Here is an 18,724-nt window from a genome sequence, read left to right as displayed (position 1 = left end):
AAGAACTTTCTATGAAACTGAATAATAAAAAAATAAATATGAGTTTGTGAAAATTTAATTCGGTAAAGAGTGTGGGAATAAAAACTAGGATTAATAAATATTCTCAAATAGTGACATCCTTATAAAACATTTATAAAATAATAAATTTAAAAGTATTAAAATAATTATGAAAATACATGTGTTGTTTTCACATGATTGTAATGCTATTGGACAATACACAATTCTCATTTATAATAACAAAACCTTGAGCACTAAATCTTCTTGTGAACATATTGCTCTTGATTTTGCAACTATAACATCTTATTGAGCATATATCTACGAAGATGCTCAATCCATAATTTGCTCAACTTTTTATTCTAAAATTAATATCTCATTGATTTTGTTTTTTTTTTGAAATACTCTCACTCTTTTTATTTTAGTTTATATACAAATCAGTTTCTAAATTCTTTATATATATATATATATATATATATATATATATATATATATATATATATATATATATATATATATATATATATATATATATATATATATATATATTTGATTATATTATACACTAAAAATTTAAAATGTTTTTATCAAGAAGAGCAACGTGCACAATTCATCAGATATATCCATACAACAAGTTTTCATAATCAAAATCGTTTATTATCATGTTAATCACTAGTTCTTTTTCGATAAGTGAGTTTGGGTCATTATAACAAGTCGGAGAGATGGTTTGGTAATTTTGGATAGTAATTAATTGAATTTAGGTAATTAAGTAACAAGATCACTAAATTGTTGTATCTTCTTAGTTAATTAGGTTAATTAATTGAGCAACTTAGTGCTTTGCTTTGTCTAATTTTTTTAAAAAAATAGTAGTTTCAAAAAACATGCACCCTACCCAATAAGGTTGATACTTCGGATTCTGGATGGACGAAATGGAAGATATTGTCAATAAATAAAAGTACATCTTGCTCATTAACATCTCGAAAATATTTCTTTAGGGCAATTAACTCAACTCTCATACGTGCCTCTAATAGTTCATTCATTTGACCATAGATTAAAGTCACTTTTGACTCTGCAATACTTACTCATTGATAAATTCATATTCTTTCATTAAATTCCATATAAAGATTAGTTTCTTCACGAGTACATTCATCTTTAAGAACTCAAATTTAGGCTTTCACTTACTACCCTATAATTTTCGAGACAACCCTATTGAGGTCTTAAGGATGGTCGGATATCTGATTGTATCGTTGATGTACCTTGACACCTAATTGATAGTACTGTGTGTTTTTATCAAAAAAAACGTCGTTTATCTTATTTTTTTATCAGTCTTTTCTTAATTTAAGCAAATATCATTTTTTTTCATCTCAGATCATTACTTCTTTTCCACCTAGTCTTTCATTTGACCAATTATGTTCAACCATTGAGGCAAAAGTTAAGATTGGAGGGAGGAGCCTTCTAAAGAGTTGGAGCAAATCATCTCCATACAAATTGCATCACTAAGAAAAGGGCACTACTTGTAGTATTTATTAAACCACTTCCAACCAACTTTGTTACATTGGAGGTGGCATAGACTCATGTTTATTTTTTCATCTCCTTACTTGAGTGCATACTACAAGGTGGTCCTATAACATATAGACACATAAAATTTTCTATGCAATAATTTTAACTTGTTGGTGATACAATACTTTTGTTTCCTAATTGACTAGATTAATTATTTAATTAAGTTGAATATAGTTTAACTATTTAAATTAGCTGATGATTAGGTCATTAAGATAATTATAAACACTAGTTATAAGAAGGTTGTATTATACATATATAGTCTAATTACCGTACTATATTATTACATTTATTATGCATTGGTAAATGCAAAATCTAATGTGTTATTTAAACAAAAAGAAAGAAAAATTAGAGTACATTTAGAAGAGAAATTAGGTGGTCAAAATGTCTTTATGAAGTCCATAAGTTTGAAATAGTGACCTTATAAATCCATCCAACTTTCCTTTTAAAGGCATTAAGGAAAAGTAAACAAAACACCATCATTTTCCTCTAAGAAAATCACCGCCTAATGGTGCACAAAATCTCTACTAAAATCCACTTCTTTTATGTCCCTACCATGCATTTTATTAGAATTTTTAGTCATTATTAATTTTTCTTTATTTATTTTTTAATAAATTGTAATAATAACTATTAGTAATAATGGACTTTATTCGTGTTAGAAATCTTCACATTCAAGATCAATGTGAAATCATTGATCTAAATAATAACAATTATATTCATGTAATTATGTGGATGTCTTTATAATCTATTTTCGGTTTTTATTTGATGATTATAATTTTAGTTTTCATGCTATCTACTGCACTATATTAATATTAAATTTTTCTAATTATTATGCATAATAAAAAATATAAAAAATTAATATAATGAAAATATTATAAATCAAGATGAATATAAAAAGATTTCATATAACTATGCTTTTCCTTAATTATTCGCAAAATTATATTGATGGATGAATAGTAATTATTAAATATAGTTATTAAAAAAAGAATGAAAATATTTTGTAGACGTACTTTGTAAATTTAGTAGTACAAACGTGTGGATATAATTAGATTGATTTTTTGGCGCACCATGGAAACAAAATAATAAAAACATACTCCTAGCTACAACTATCGAAGTATTATGATTGATTGTGATCTATAAAAAAATAATGAATTATAACCAAAAAAAATTATCTAGAATAATTTAACTTATTCATCATTTTTCTGTAATAATTCTACTTATTGATTAACTATGAATAATTTCAATTTTAAAGGCTATTTTCCTAGGGTAAACCATGACTTGCTATAACAAGTTTTATTTTTAAAAATAAAGATAAATTAAAATAAAATGTCAAAAAAATGTTTAAAAAACACTTTTAAAAATTATGATTTATTTTATTATTTAGAACTTTTTATGTAAATTTTAAAAAATTTTCTCTAATTTTAAATTAATTTTCAATTTACTGTTTTGGTGAATTACCTACTATAGCAGGTTATCGGGTTACCCAAGTTTACTCTAGGCAAATACCCCTTAAAGTTGAGATTATTCATGGTTAATCAGTAAGTGAGGTTATTGAAGAAAAATCATAAAAAGGTTGAAATATTCTAGGTAATTTTTCCTAAAAAAATGACAACTTATTATTAAAAAAATTGAGTTTTATATTAGGTTGGAGAGTAGGTATCATTTTTTCAAATAAGGTTATAGATTTGATTCTCACCTAAGTAGCTCTTTCCTTCACCTTATCATATTATCAAACAAAAAAATTATAGTTAGGAGGTTTATCCGACATCGATATATATATGTTTATACTCCTCTTATCCAACGCATGAGTCCCATTTAATTTTGGATGCTTACCAATAAACTAATTCGGTTACACATTATATAAAATTTATATTAATACAATTTACATAGAAAAGGATCAAAAAGTTTATATATATATATATATATATATATATATATATATATATATATATATATATATATATATATATATATATATTCTCGATCATATGCTCAAGTAGATTGAGTGTTATATATTAACTTAATTATTAAGTGATCCTATTTTATACAAAGTCATCCAAAACGTAGATCATAAGCCGATTTGACGATATATTTTATAAATAAAGTCAAAAAGTCATGTTTTGACAACGATTTTCTTTAACTATTCAAGTTTTCCTTTATTTTCTTTGCTGGTAAAAATGTAGTGGATGTGGATTTTGGAAGTCGGCTGGGCAGGGACGCGGCATGGTGCGACATTATATATATACATGTTAGTAGAGGGATCCAATGAGAAGGGGTTGAAAATAAAAAGGGTAAGAAGAATTTTACACCTCTAATTTCACTAAAATAAAAAAAAAATCTATGGTCACAATTGAGCCAAAAACACATAATTGTAAAAGTAACTATGTTCTAACTTTATAACATGGTATCTTTTTTGTATATATAGTAACAAAACAAAATTAAACAAAAATCTTTCTTATTTTAAAATCCTTCTTATGTGATCCTCTATATATATATATATATGTGTATATATATATATATATATGTGTATATATATATATATATATATATATATATATATATATATATATATATATATATATATATATATATATATATATATATATATATATATATATATGACTCAGTATGAGCTATGATAGACATGATTACGCGACAAATTGTGAGTGCAATTCAGTATCCCGCACAATTAGAGTTAACAATCCAAATTCCCGCACATTCATAATTTGGGGGACAAAGGTATCAGTGGGAAAATCATATCCGTGTCTCCTTCAAGGTGTGGGCAAAGAGAAATGCACGGGTGAATTGCACCCCTTAACCTTAACTATGTCTGACAATAGGTCACTACAAAAAAACATGGAGCATTTCAACACTTATACATATAACTTTAGACGCTTTAATGTGCTGAAAATTTTTTTTTCTAAAGGTTCAATAACTGTCTAAAAAGCAAGTGTCACAAACGTTTTTCATTGCTTTTTTTCAACGTTTCAATGCGATGAAAACTATTTGTATTATCCACGTTTTTTTTGAGTTTTTTTATGCTTATTAGTGTAAAAAAGGTTAGGCATTTACCACTATTAAAGCAACTGCTTTCAACGCTTTTAAGTGTTGAAAATGCTAAGTCAAAAAGTGTGATTTGTATGCGAATGATATCATTATATAGATGGTCCATCAAACTCATAGCTATTAGTTTGCAACACTTAAAAGAAACAAATGAAAATGTCTTACTTTTTAAATTGTCTTAAGCAAAATTAAGGAGTTTATTACATTATCAAATGATATCCATATATCCATTTTAGTTTACAAAATACCAAAACTATAAAGGCTTGAATCATCTCAAATGTAGCTTCCATAGCTATTACACATGCTTATTCCTACAAACGTTCAAATATGTTATGTCGTATATTAAGTACTCAAATCGAACTCCATCTCTTTCGCGATTCAAAATGAAAAGAATATGATCTCCTTCTATGATTTTGTAGTACCTGCATACATTTAAGTTCTTCATGATACAAACATAAATTTGATCTCCAACAGCAGAGCAAAAAATCAGCAGGCAGAAGGAAACACAACACCAACATCTAACCCATATAAGATGTCCCAAAAGTAAGACTATCTCATACTTTATGATACAAACATAAAAATGGCTAACTGGATTGTTTTTGTATTGATAAAAATGGCTAACAATGGGCCACATAAAAATGACTAACTTCCTCCATGATCTTCACAGAGGAGGGCAAGAAAGCCACTTCTAACAATTGGCCCCAATTTGTACAGTAGAAGCTACATAACATGCTCTTTAATCCCAAAAATATCGATCCATCGATTATAAACAAGTTGAAAACCTTTTGATTTGCAACTGAAGCTAGAGCAAGAATTAGGAAGGGTGTTTACAGGATGGAAAGAAGGGAAAGTGATGTTTGCACCGACTTATAAGTACACTTAAAATTCAGACATGTACGCAGGAGAGACAGCTAAAAACAAGAAGAAAAGGCGTACACCAGCATGGTGTGACAGGATATTATGGCATGGACATGGAATTGAACACTTACATTACAATGATAAACATTCAATTTTGTTAGCTATTAACGATCATTACATACATGTAGAAGGGGATTAAGAAAAAAAAAGTCTTGTATTAATGACAATAATACTAATCAAAACAAAATACAAAAAGATAATCAATTTATATTATCAAAATTAGTCAGCAACCAAGCTAAATGGCAATAAATTCACCAACTTTAAAAGGAAAACAAGTTTAACATTTTGTTTTCCTATTCTATGGATCTTCAGACCACAGTAAAGAGGCGGTGCATCAGTTTTTGCATATTATTAACAATTTTTGCATAAATTCCCCCGAATTTCATCCTAGTCTATAATCGCAGACTTACAAACACTCAATATAATTGAAATTCTTGAATAAACTGAAAACATGTTTACCTACAATTCAAGAAATTGAAGAAATTGTAGAGATAATCAGGTGAAGAAATTGAAATCGCTGAAGAAATGTTATTGACTATCAATTTTATGTGTAGAGTACTTTAGCAGCAAATTGAACTCGCGTTTACGTACAAATTCTCCAGTGATAGCAAATTGAAGTAATTAAAATCGTTGAACTAATTAAAAAGAAAAAATGTAATCGCTGAAGTAATCGAAGTAAATTTGAAGTAATCGAAGTAAATTTAAAGTAATGGAAGAGGTTGAGAAGGAATAGTTTACCTATATTTGAAGCAATCGCTGAAGAAAGTTATGGAGAAGATAATGAAGTAATTGCTGATATTTTCGAATTCTCTACATTTACGTGATGAAATCGCTGAAGAAATCGTTGATCGGCATTGATGGCACTTGAATGAGAAGAAATCAAGATTGAAGAGAAAACTTGCTATCAGTGTCGAAGATCGAAGATCGAAGAATCAGTGTTTTGCTATCACTAGAGAATTTGTGCTGGTTGACATTTGAAATTCCTTCAACATGCTATCACTGGAGAATGGGTTATGAAGAATGCTTAACTTTGCCTAATCTGAACATTATAATGGCTTAGTAGAAACTTTTATTAAGACAACTTCTTAATAAAAGCTTGTGAGGAATGACGTTTGTCAACAAATTGTAATGACTTTTATTTATTTTTTTATTTTCAACACTAGGTATAGATAATTTATTAACTTTATTATATGCGTTAAAAAAACCATTTTAAAGATCCATCTCGATTTTCAACAGATTATATATTGTGTGTAAATGCAAGTGTTGAAAAAGTCCATATTTTGTTGTAGTGGGTGGTCAACTACGGTATAACACGATATAATTTGACACCAAACACAACAAACACAATAGTTGTGTGACCCAACACAAGACAATTTTCGGCCATCATGAAAATGAGGAAAATCGGTGAGTAAATGGAAAATCTACACCATGGCTAACCTAAGTTATTAAAACCTGAAATATGCAAAAAAAAATTATAGTTCTATAAACTCATTTAATCCTAATTTTTTAAAAAATTTAATTTTTAACATCATTCATAGTTAAATCTATGCAAGTTATGGTGTTCTACAATTGCCAACATGCAATAATTTAATCCAAAGTCTTAAACAAGATTATTAAATTAAATGGAATCATTAAAGCTTGAATGCAAAGAAACTTCAATAATTAGGTTACTTTTGTCATCTCGGCCTTTTAAGTTGTATTACTCAAATAAAGTCCTTGATTAAAGAAAAAATATGACAGACTACAAACTGGTGATACTCACACTAATTAAAAGGGGAATAATTTAAAAGACAAAAGATTACAGTGTAATTAGGATCTAATTACAATAGAGACATACTTTTATATCTAGGGATGATCATGCAGGGTCTTATAGGTCAATATAACCTATCCTAATTTTAGGATTTAAGTGTATTATTTTGGAGATCTAATGGATCTTGGTCTGAGTCTGAGTCTAAGTCTGAATATCGGTCATCAAGCCTAAATCTAACCCACATTCACTCTAAAACTATTTGTATGAGAATGTGTCATCGTGAAACGAGTTCATATAAAAGTTCCATTATGCTAAATTTTTTTTATTATTGAGCTATTTGACCCAAGTATAGGATACGTCTCATGGTGAGACCATCTCATATAAAAATTTGCATTTTTTTATTTGAACACATTTTAGACTTATATATGAGCTATAGATTTTATGGGGCTTAACTAAACCTTTAAAAGTAAAAAGATAAAATATAAACAATTAAGAATTATATATTTATACCCTATGGTTTTGAATCAGGATTGAAGTTTAAAATAGTTAATAAATCTAGGTTTGAGTCTGATTGAACACGATCCACATCTATCTCTACCTATACCATACTTCATTTGTCTAATAGAATTAGCCTCATTTTCTTTTTAGTCCATCTCATTAAATTTGTTATGATATACTTTTCTTTCTTTGATTCTTATCTACATATCTAACATTACTTTTTCATGTCATTTGCATATTTTTTTGACTTTTCCATAAAATATAATACACTTATTTCTTGATTTTTATCCTACGTATACATAATAACATAAAATTTTGTGTCATTTTTTAAATATCTCTTCGTGTTTACTACTGAAAATAAAATAATATAAGAGAAAATATCACTTTTAATAACTAGCAGTTCAAAGATACAATAAAAGTAAAATTTATAGTGTAGTTAAAAGTATTGAATTTCTGGATTACAATTCGAATTTAAATTTAAATTTAAAGGAAAAAAAGAAAGATAGAGAATAATTTTTAGACAAAGATCTTAGTGAAGCAGTTGTAGTAATAAATAGTATAAGTAGTTGAGAGAACTCTACTCTTTAAGACATTAAAATAAAACAATTCTCATTTCCTTTTTTCCTCCTATATTTAATTAAAACCTGATTTCTGGCAACTTTTTGAGGACATAAAGTTTAAGCCTCTCTTTTTGGTAATGTTCCGTTTTGGATTATCCACTTATACAAAACTAATACTTTTATTTAATTATGTGAAAATAAAAAAATCACTTTTTCTTAAGACCAATAGTAGCTAGTATTGTGCCAATGAAATAATTAGATAATAAATTACAAAACATAATTAGGCTGAATTAAACCATTATTTATTAAATCAAACTTATTTTTTCAATTACTACTTTTAGTTTTTTCTTTATTCATCTTATTTTGTCAAGCTATATTCTAAATTAATATACTTTGTTCGTTCTTCTATACTTGCTATATTTGACTTTTTACGCTATCTAATATGTTATTTTGATTTTTTATACATTGAACTGTGAAAATCTAAAAATTATAAAAAGTTAATATTATGAAAATATACGAATGAACAATTTAAATAAAATTTCATTTGACTATATTTTTCTTATATATTAACACAATATATAAAATAAACTTAAATAATAAATAATATCAAAAACTCCAAATTAGCAAATATTTCACTAGAGAGAAAGTATTACTTCAAATTCATCAAACAATACAAGAGTTGCATTCACATTACCTACGTTCAAATAGTGGATTTTGACCAACCACCCCAAAAGTCATAATTCATAAACCCCTAAAGATACCCACAAAAAAAAACTACTACTAATTCCTAAACCCCTCTAAAGTGAAAATGATTGACCCTCACATGAACCAAGATTATATTCAACAAAGAACCACATCTTTCTTTTTGTCATAAAATAAAATAAAATATGTTTAGCCCACCAAGAATACCTCCTTCAACTTACAAAGGACTCTTATATACAATAATCCATATATTTTTTTAAGATGTATTAACATTAAAAAAAATTAAAATAATCAATATTTTTAAATCATAATTGTTAAAGAATACTTATTATCATTATTAAATTAGTAGATACTAAAATAGTATAGACTAAGGTGGTGTTTGGCAATTGGCTGTTAGTTTTTTAGTTGGTTTGTTTGATCAGCTGAAAATGTTGGCTTTTAGCTGAAAAACTAGCTGTTCGTGGAGATGTTTAGTAAATTTAAGTATTGGTTATTGGCTGTTTATTAGAGAAAAAGTGGGTCAATAAGTCAAAAACCACTTAAAAAAACTAGATGGAGTTACTTTTTCATTTTGACTTAAAAGTCAGCTTTTCAGCTGCTTTAAAAGTGAAATATCAAACACTTTTTTTTAACTATTTAACCAACCAACAAGTCAAAATCAAAAAGTTAAATAACCAAACAACCCTAAATCTATCCAAGATTTCTATTAGCTTATTATAGTCCCAAGTCACACCCATAGCTTAAAAACACTTGCAAGTTTCAACTCAAATAACTCTCTCTCTAAAACTAATACTGTCTCTCTCTAGAACTTGCTCTCTCCCTCTTTCTTTGTGCCCTTTACCTTAGAAATAAGTGCATTATAGCAAAAAATGAGGCTCTGAAATCAGAACCAAAAGAAGTTTCCAACAACAGCCTTCTGTTACACAATATTTATATGAAAACATTATCAAACCCTATGCATTTTTCTTCTCTTCTTCAAAATTTTCCCAAAACCCAATACTTCTTTCTCCTAACATTAATGTAAAACACAACCAAACAAGCCATAACCAAACAAAAAAACAGAGTATATTTCTTCTCTTTTCTTTCACTAACTTAAACATAACAAACAATCAAATTTTCTTCTTCCCCCATTAAATTCCTCCCCTTATGTTTGGAAACAAACAAGATTTCATCATAATTAGTACCAAAAAATGATGGGTTTAAGAAAAAAACAGCAATTAGCTTGTTTATCTCTGTTATTAATGATAATATTAATCTTCAAAAATCCTGCATTTGCTGTTGGGTATGGAAGATTTAATAAATTTGGAACTGGGTTTTCTTCTTCAGAGGTTAATCATGGAAAACAGAAGCAAAAACAAGTGTATAAATCAGGAAATGTTGAAGAAAATGGTGGTAATTTCTTTGGAGATGATAAGAGAAAAATTCATACAGGTCCAAACCCACTTCATAATAGATAATTTTAGTTTTTTTATCCATCTTCATTTTTTAAAAAATAAAAATTTATGACCCGCATTTAATGGATAAGGCCGGAGAATCCCCTACACGTAAAAGAAAAAGAGATTTATCTTTTCTGTAGTCGGTGAAAATCAAACCCCTGTAACTAGGCCAACCCATTATCCATTGAGAGACTTTTTCATAGTTTTTTAGGAGTGTATATGAAAAGTTTTGATATTTCTATATAATTTGATGAGAAGTTTGCTATCCTATTTAATTATTATTATTTTTATTATTTTTCTCATTTTAGTATATCGTTTGGAATTTTTATGAATATATTTGTTAAAAATTTTGAGATATTGGAATATAAAGTTTTAGAGATAGATGAGTAAGGTATATTAATAAGCTGAATAATGGGGTTGTTGTTGTAATGAATATATTTGTCTCCATTTGTTTTTCCTTTCTTTCAGGTTGGTTGGTGAGAGTAGGAGCATAATTTTGTCTAGCTATGCGTGCTTGCTACTAAAATGTACTAAAATCGTTATTAAGAGCTTTTTTGATTGAAGTATAACTAGCAAATCATAATTATAATGAATGTGTGACGAGTTGGATATATATTTGTTAGGGTTTAATTTAAACCCTTTATTAAAAGGATTGAAATTAAATCGATCCATTTTTCTATTAGGCAGGTTGATATGAATTCGACCTCTTATTAAGAGGGTTAAATTAGATCCAAACTCCATTAATCCCATGTAATATGAAAGTTTTGTGCATGCATACCAAAAGAGTTTGTTAGGAGTTGGAGGTTTTTATTCTTAAATGGGGTTACATAGTGTATTATTTGTACATAGTTAATGATATGCAATAATAACACTATGGACATTGTGCAAGTATAGATTTCTCATTCTATGCTTTTTGTGGATTTTTCCCTTTTCCTTCATATAACTCATCAATTTATTGCATGAATAAAAGCTAGATGAAAATTAATTGATTTTTGTATTGATTTATTTTAATTTATATAATTAATCTCATATTATGTTTCGATGATTTGACTTCTATATTAAGGTCTGTTTGGTGATAGAGGTTTAATTTATCTTATTCGTGAAAGTTTATTAGGGTAAAATAAGCTAGTTTGAACAAGGTGCACAAAGCAACATTTGGGGGCAAATAATTGATTAAATTAAGAGCTACTCTTGTGAAAGACCGTCTTTAGTTAGACAATTACAAACAAAAAGTTATATTCTCATAATATTTATTAAATGGGCTATTTAACTCACATATAATATGTGTCTTTTGATAAGACCGTTTTATATAATAATTTTTATAAAATTAATTAATCAAATTAGTAATACGAATATGGATTGAATTACTAAAATCTTTTATGATTACTCCACTCTATCCAATTTAATATTGTAATGTTAAATGTGATTCTTTCTCATTAATTATGGAATCAATTAATTGTCAGAAAATACAGGATAGATGTCTCCCTCAAATAATAAAAATGAAATTAAAATGAGAGGGTAGGAGGAAAACTTTAAGATGGGGGCATTTCAAAAGTAATGATGCAAAAACAGGAAAATAAAAAAGAAAAAGTGTGAAAGATAATATAAGCATGAAATTAAAGCTTAGATAACAGTAAAAATTAATTATTACTTATGAAAAATAACACAATTAGATTAGAGCATATTATCTTAGATTATATTCCACCATGCATTAAGTGGGAAAATAATTCTTGTGAATAAGCCAGCTATATAAAGTATATTCTCTATTTTTTATTTTATTTTAAAGATTTTTTTGTAATTAGTTGAGTAATTTTTAAAGGTTTCCGTTATTAGAAAATAAGATGAAATGACAGTCATTGTAAATGGTAAAGAAAAAAATCCAGTTAAAATGTATAAAAACAAAGAGATGAAAATAAAGAAGACATTATTAAAGAACCGTAAAGGTAAAGAAAGGACACCAACTTTTGAAAAACTGAATCCAAAAGTAGCATCCTTTTTTTATTTTTAGAAACAAAATAAAATTGCCTTCATCAAGAAACTTTAGCTACACGGCATATGACGGAGGACGATTCTTTATAATAATAATAATAATTATTAATCATCTACAATAATTCAATATTTTCATAATTTTTCATTTTTTCTATAATAATTCCACCTATTGATTAACAATTAATAATCACAATTTTAAGGGATATTTACCTAGAGTAAGATTGAGTAATCCGATGATCTGGAATAGTAATTCACTAAAAAAAGAAAATTGAAAATTAATGTAAAAATTTTGAAAATTCACAAAAAATTTTGAATAATAAAAATATTTGAAACTTTTTTTAATATTTTTTTCACATTTTTTTTCAACATTTTATTTTATTCGTAGGTTTACTCTAGGAATATACCCTCCAAAGTTGGGATTATTCATGTTTAAACAGTTTAATCAATAGGTGAGATATTATAGAAAAATCATGAAAATAATGGATTATTTTAGGTAATTTTTTCTAATAATAATAATAATGAAAATCGAATTTTGTCTTATTTACTTTTTTTTTTTTAACCATTATGATAAGAGAGAGTTTAATTCACGTTATTTACCAAAAAATTAATCATTCCTCTTTTACCTATATTACTTGTAATTTGTGTAGCATGTCGGGAGATTATCTTCACTTTGAATTCAAAATAATATTTCGTAGTAATAGGAGCATATATTTTAAGTAAATTATTAATGATTTTTTTAATGAATTTAGGAACTATATATTTTATGAAATTTTATTTCATGAATTATAAATTATATGTGGAACTTTACATATGTCTCAATATGATAGTACTTTGAAATGAAAATAATTTATAAATTATAGGAGTATTTAAACAAAATTTATAAGATAATGTTTTAAAAAATTCTTATTATAGAAAAATATATTATTATTATTATTATTATTATTATTATTATTATTATTATTATTATTATTATTATTATTATTATTGTACTGCATAATTTCCTATGTTGAAGTATACTAGGAGTAGTATTTTTTGTTTTATATGAAGTTTTAATTTAATTAAATTTAAATTTATTATTTTGATGAAGACATATAAATTGTAGATTTCCCAATCAATATGGCAGAGAACAACTTCTTTGGTCATCATTTACTAGGAGTCTAGGACCACTCTCGTCTCTATATGAATGCACTTTGCTCTAATTGCTTCAACAACCCACCGGCCCAGCTTAAAGTTGTTTATTAGGGTCATTGTATCAATTTTAAATTTGGTGTTTCGAGTCGATTCGAGTTATATGTTCATGTTGTAACAATTGCATTTTACAGAATACAAATCTATATTTGAATTTATTAGGCCGTATAATTCGTCATGTAATCTCACAGTGGCACACTCATGTAGACACGGGTAGGGGTGTAAGTAATTTGGCGTAAAGCCGAAAACCGGATCAAACCAAATCGAATAAGTAATTTGGTTTGACTATATTTTAAATTTGGTTTGGTTTGGACTGAATTTTAGTAATAATTCGGTGTTCGGTTTGGACTCGGTTTAGGGTCCAACAAAACTGAAAACCGAAAAAACCGAAATGTTAAAGGCATGTTATATCTTTCATTTGATTAGTTTGAATTTTTGCCCTTATTTTTAGATTTTTGTTAAAAGTTTTTACTTTTTCAAATTAAAAACCCTAAAATTATTATTATCTATTTAGGAGCTTTAGAAAGAATAAGTTTGAAACAATACATGCAAATTTGATTTTCGGTGCAATTCGGTCTATTCGGTTAAATTTGGATTGGTATTTTAAAATTCGGTTCGGTTCAATTTGGATTGGTATTTTAAAATTCGGTTCGGTTCAATTTGGATTATAAATATTATGATTTATTTGGACTGTAAAATATCAAAACTGAATTTTATTCGTTTTGATTTGGATTTGTATCGATTCCAAACCAAAAACCAAACTTTCACCCCTAGACATGGGACACCCTTGGGCCGGGCCCACAAACCCACTGGTCAAGAGTGTTGACTTGCACATACACTTGGTGAGGTTCATTGATTTCCAAAACCATATGGTACTAGACTAGTAGGAGGATTAACTCACCCAAAATATATGCAAGTCTACAACCAACTATTTTATCGATGTGAGATCTCGTCTTACATGTAAAGTATTTCAAACACTCCTCCTCACAAGTGAACCACATCATAACATGTGAAGTATTTCCAACACCCCCTCACAAGTGAGCCACATCTTAACCAGGAACCACCTTTGGGTTTGATTCCATAGTAGGCCGTGACAATTCGTCACGTAATCTCCCGTGGCCCACTCGTTTGGACACAGGATACCTATGGGCTCGGGCCCACAAACTCAGGGGTAAGGAGCGTTGACTTGCACATACACTTGGTGAGGTTTATTGTTTCCCAACACCATATGATAGTAAGAGGATTAGCTCACCCAATATATATGCAAGTCCACAACCCACTATTTTATCGATGTGGGATCTTGTCTCACATGTAAAGTATTTCCAACAGAAGTCGATTCAATTTAGATTCGGTAATTATACGATCGAGTAAACTAACATCGAGTTATCGGATCTGTTTTAATTAAACACCTGTAGTGCAAACGATCATAGGATTTAGGGCTCTATTGATTTTAGATCCAATTTCAATATTTTCCTTGTATTCGTTTTTCATCTTTTACTTTTCAATTTCTTGTTCAATTCTAGTGTAAAAATACTAGGTGAGACTATAAATTTTAAACTTAGCGAGACTTCAATATTGATAAATCATAGGAAAAATTGAAATTAAAATTTTCAATTTTCAATGTTTCAAATTTAATTTAAAATTTTAATTTTAAGATATTATTTAAAATTTCTAATTTTTGGGGCATCTCAGTAACAACTATAGGAGGTAAAAAGTAAAAACGAATACGTAACATCATTTCATTAGTTTATAAATTTTTTCTTTTAGAATTTTCAAAAAGTTAAAATTGTTAAATTATTATATTTCAAAGTTAAGAATTTCACAGTAATATGCCATGAAATTTTTAAATAATATCTAAAAATTAAGATTTATTGAATTGAAACACCCAAAGTTATAAGTTTAATATTTAGTTTAGCACTATTAAATTTAAACATTCATGCAAATTGAACAACTATAATTCAAAAAAAGAGAGTACTTTCCATTTTTAACTCGTAATACCTCCACTCTTGCTTTCATGAGACTTGGAATTGTTTATGTACTACTCTTAAACTACTCCATTCCAATAAATTAATTAGTGGTAAAGAGAAATAAAATATTTGTTACAAAAAATACAAATATTATAGTAAACTGTGTAGATGCAATTTAAAAGAAACAAGGCATTTTGTGACGCTGTTTTATATATTTTGCGACGCTTTTAAACCGTTGCAATATAGCTTCGCCACACTTGGAAAGCGTCGGTATTTTCAATGTTGCCATTTACAGACACTTAAAAAGTGTCAAAATTCTCACAAACTAGGACGCTTTTTAATGTTACTTTTTATTTCTATTTGCGATGCTACATTTGAGACGCTTTTTCTCGTCACTATTTGTCATTTTACGCCCATTTGTTATGTCAAAGTATCATTTTACGACGCTGTTAAATGTCGTTAGTTTTCAATTAGCGACACTTGTAATGTCGCTAGTTGTCAGTACAAGTGTCGCTATTACATTTAATCCAATATTTATCGTTTTACGACGATATATGTCGTCACTATTTGTCTTCTTACAACGCTTATAAGCGTCGCTATCTATGCTCATGTCATTTTTTGCATTCATAATTCAGAGTCACTATTTCTATTAGCGGCGCTTTTTTTCATCACTAATTTTTTTGCGATACATTACAGTGTCATTATGTGTAATATTTTGACGCTTTGTTCAATCACAAATTTCTTTTTTAATTAAGAAATAATTTAAATATCAAGAATATATCAAAATTGTATAAATACTATAATAAATCAAACAAGTTTTAAAGGAATTCTATACAAGGATAAAATATCAACTATAACAATGGTTCTGCACTTGGGATGTTTGAAGACATTCAAGTATTCAACTATGATTTGACTTGCAATCTTGTGTTTAGAGCACCCAGCTATTTTGAATCAATTGAAGATGTCATGCACCTCTATGCGCTTTGCTCACATTCCTGTATTCATAAACAAAAAGATATATTTTAATAATTATATACTTCCAAAATCAACATCTATCATAAAAAATATTAGTGGTTAGAAATAGTTATTTTTTTTTTATTTAATCTAATATAATGAGGCATTTTACATTTTGTGAAGTTTATAGTCGCATCATCTCCTTACTACGTAAAGTTCATGTTGTATAATATAACATAGTGCATACGGAAAATAATAACACTAGTAGAAGACACCACATAACACCATACGGACAAGACCACACTGTTGAAATAAATGACCCATGCAGCTGCCTGATAACAATAGTTGAAGACAATACCATTGTACAAAGCAACAAAACATCTAATGATAGACCATGGGATAAAAGGGCATAGTAATTGAAATCCAAAACAAAAAGACAATAATTTACACCAACAGCAAGACACGCGACAGTAGCGACAATCGAACACTAGCAGCAGCTTCGAAAGCAGCGGACAACAACAGCAACGACAATACAACGGCAGCAGAGACAACAACAACACCATCACAACGTCAGTAATATTGATAGCATTGACATCAGCATGCAACAGCAATACATCGACAACAACAAGCGACACCAGCACGCTATAGTAGCAACAAAACTATACCCTAAGATAAGACCAATAACCAATCTTCAATGCACTTATTTTTTTATATAACTCATAGAAGTCAGATTAAGTTGAGGAAGCAAACAATCAAACAAGGCTACTAACTAATTACATTAACTCATGCTTATTGGGAACAAGCACACCAGAAGCAAAAAAACAACATTAAAACTCTCCCATTTCTAAAATAATGTGAGCAGGTAAGAGGTTATTGATCAAATTTGTAAGCAGGTTCATTAGTGAGCTGTGTCGCACACCAGTAGTAGCCTCGACAACAGCACGCGATAATAGTTGTGAGCAGCACGCGAAAACATGTAATAACAATGTCATCAGCATGCGACAGCAGCATGTGACAGTAGCACGTCGACAGCGATGACATCAGCACGCAAAGCAGAAACAAGTTATGGCCATTCAACAATAGCCTATTATAATGCTGGTGGTGTGCTGTGCAAATGCGATGTATTTTGGTGCAAGGGAACATGCTTTGTGTGGGTTGCTATTGGCTATAATGCAAGGTGTTTGGGGCCGGACAACATGGGTTCATAACAGGGCAGCGACGTAGCACAAGAGGGGCTACGAGGATGCTGTTGTTTTGTTGCTGTAGAAGCATGTCAAGGCTGTCTTGATAATTTTATATGCTGTTTTAACAAGGCTATTTTAACATCAATATATATTGTTTTGACAAATTTGTACTCCGTATTTATACACACCTATAAACTTAAGGAGCTAAAATGCATGATCTATCATGTCATCATTGATCACAATTAAGTAGAGCACATATTCATCATTTTTCTCCAATCTAAACACATATTCATAGTAAAGTTAGGTCCTCAAATAAGTAAGAACATATCTAGTTGCTAAAAGTCTTTCACTTTTGTTTAGTATAAAGAGATGTAGAGAATCAGTGAACTAGAAATATTACCCATTATTGTCATCAGTTTTACGGTAAAGTTTTGAACTATCACTAACTTAATTGAACACCGATAATCAGATTTTGGGGATTCCTTAACACATTAAACCTTAAAATAATTCATAGTACTGAATTTTGAGAACTAAATTTGACTAAAAAGCATTAGATGTACAAGAATGATTAAATGTTAAGCATAGCATATTTGCAAGCATACCTTTTAGTAAATGTCATTGAAAAATACACTCAAATTCCTTGAGAAATCAAAGTGAATTTACCATCAACATCCCTACAAGTTACAACCAACAAATTGAAAAATATTCATTAGAAACTGGCACGATTCATCAACAAGGTGGGTAAAAATACTTAATTATATTAGGATTATTAGTTTGTGACATGGAATAATCAATGCTTGGCAATTTGCACCCAAAGAAAAATCAATAAAAATGGGAAATCAAGAAACCTACACGGAAGACTCATTTGTTACTAAAATCAGTCCTTAAAGCTCAAACTATTACCCACAAAACTGATTTTTTTCTCACCATTTTCGGTTTCAAATGATATTTTTTCAGAGTTTTA

The sequence above is a fragment of the Amaranthus tricolor genome, chromosome 1 (genome assembly GCF_026212465.1).
Source record: "Amaranthus tricolor cultivar Red isolate AtriRed21 chromosome 1, ASM2621246v1, whole genome shotgun sequence".
In the NCBI taxonomy this organism is placed as follows: domain Eukaryota; kingdom Viridiplantae; phylum Streptophyta; class Magnoliopsida; order Caryophyllales; family Amaranthaceae; genus Amaranthus; species Amaranthus tricolor.
This window is presented reverse-complemented; position numbering follows the sequence as displayed.